Source organism: Rhagoletis pomonella, unplaced genomic scaffold, assembly GCF_013731165.1.
Source record: "Rhagoletis pomonella isolate Grant_MI unplaced genomic scaffold, Rhpom_1.0 Rhpom_scaffold_00033, whole genome shotgun sequence".
Lineage (NCBI taxonomy): Eukaryota > Metazoa > Arthropoda > Insecta > Diptera > Tephritidae > Rhagoletis > Rhagoletis pomonella.
Genome location: NW_023458587.1, coordinates 26,626 through 28,858, shown reverse-complemented (window position 1 = coordinate 28,858; position 2,233 = coordinate 26,626).

The window sequence follows — 2,233 nt, the reverse complement described above, 5'->3', positions numbered from 1 at the left end:
AGGAATCCACCAAGCGGGGAAATTGTGAAAGTGACTTTTCTTATCTGGCATCTTTGTCACCCATGCGATGTTTAAACCCGGGGGTCACACTTAAATGCAAACACTAATTTGCGCAATCTGAAAGGTATTTAACGGTATATTTGTAAGTAATACACACCGAACTTAAAATATTTAAACAAAAGTTGAGGTACATACCAACGGACTTTTATTAAAATCTGTGTGCTATCCAAATTAGATTATTGTGTCCTCCTTATGCGCCTATAAGAAATATTTTCTGTGGTTTTTTTTTCTATGATAAATTTTTTCGAAAATACAAAATTTCTTTTGAACGAGGTGCGTATTGCTCTCCTATCAATCAAAAAGAAGACTCTTGGATTCCTCGCTTAGGAGACATCACTTTTTAATCCTAAACGAGTAATAACGGAGTACAAAACCGACAAATCTCGCTTATTGCTCCCAAATCATGCATCAGGGAGCATTCTTTAATTGCTCGCTTAGGATATCTCTCATTACGCTCCTAAGCGAGCAAAACTGGAGGACAAAACCGACAAATCTCGTTTATTGCTCCCAAATCATGCCTCGGGGAGTATTATTTCGTCGCTCGCTTAGGAGATCTCCTATTTGATTCCTAAACGAGTAATAAAGGAGTACAAAACCGACAAATCTCCCTTATTGCTCAGAAATCAGGTTAAGGGGAGCACTCTTTTATTCCTCACATAGGGAGATCTCCCTTCAGGTTCTATTGGGGATTTGATTCAACACATACATATGTATTTCTTTCTAACGTTTATTCCTCAGTCTTTATACCCCACTCGATAAACCCGTATTGAAAAGTAAACAAACTCCGTTAATTTTATTCGACATGTAGTTAATAATAAATTTCCGCGGTGGACCGAAAAGGAACAGCAATACAAATTTATTATAATAACAAATACAATTAAAAACGGGCTGTATAAAGAAAAAAACAGCAAATTTTGATTTCGCGTTAAATGAATTATTCATTTATACGGGTTTTCTAACCGATGTGAGAAATAAAAACCCGATTTGAGAACAAATTCGAGTCAATACACTTCGCAATATCAACCCGTGTTGAAATATTGTTTATACATCTGTTTTGAATCACACCGAACTGAGTTAAAGCGCCTTATGTGTCGGTATAAACAAGGTAATATATTGGTTAAAAGAAAAAAATAAGATAATAAAGATAAAAATAAAATATTTTACACAAACAGGTTGCAAATTTTGAAATTCCTGCCCGTATTTTGTTTGTAAGTCAAATATTAGTGGCATTGTGCTAATATGATACACTCAGAAAAAGGTTTAGTTATAATTACCAAGATTTGGTTATAGTGACCAAGTGGCATAGTTGGATATGGCGAAATAAATATCTAGTTCACGAAAATCTGCAATTTACTTGAGACTTCTAGTTGGGACAAATGTATATTTGTTAATAATTACAAAATGACTACCTTGAGTGGACAATATTGTTAGTTGAATAAAATCATTGTTGAGCAAATACAACAAAAAACAATGCTTTGGTTGATACAAGTTTTCAATTAATTTTGTGAACTTGCTGTAGACTTGAATCAGCTAACCGTTTATTATTGGAAAAAAAGTTTCAGTTTGACACAAATAAAAATTTACTCGATGGTTGTTGTGTTTACTTTCTTCTTTTATTTGCATATATTAAGCATACAAAATACATACATATTTACATATATAGTTACTAGTGTAAATAATACATATGTATATGGTGGTAAGAATTTCCTAAAAAGAAACAATGAAACAGGAACAGTCGTCCGAAAACCCAGGCCAATATCTGCTGGAAGTGCTGGTTTAAGTATACTGCTTTGCTTTTTCCTGGGCTAGATAGTTACTTTCAAATTATAATTCACATGAATTATATATCCACTGAGAAACTCCGGCTGGCATCAAACTTTATATTTTTAAATAACTATGCGCACGCCGAAACAACTCGCGGCGATGGCAATACTGAAACTAAGACAAACAAGTCTGGGCATGTCATAGCACACACTTTTCTTTCTCTACCTAGCGCAGCGATCGACATGCCATAGCTTACTGAGCGCTCTGTGACCACATGCGTGTTTCACCCATATCCGAACAGCGCACAGTGGTCCAATCTGCTCTATTAGGGTAATTTAATTATTATATTAAGAACTAAGATTGATATCGGGATGAAATTTTGCACAAATTATGTCTGAATGACTAACAA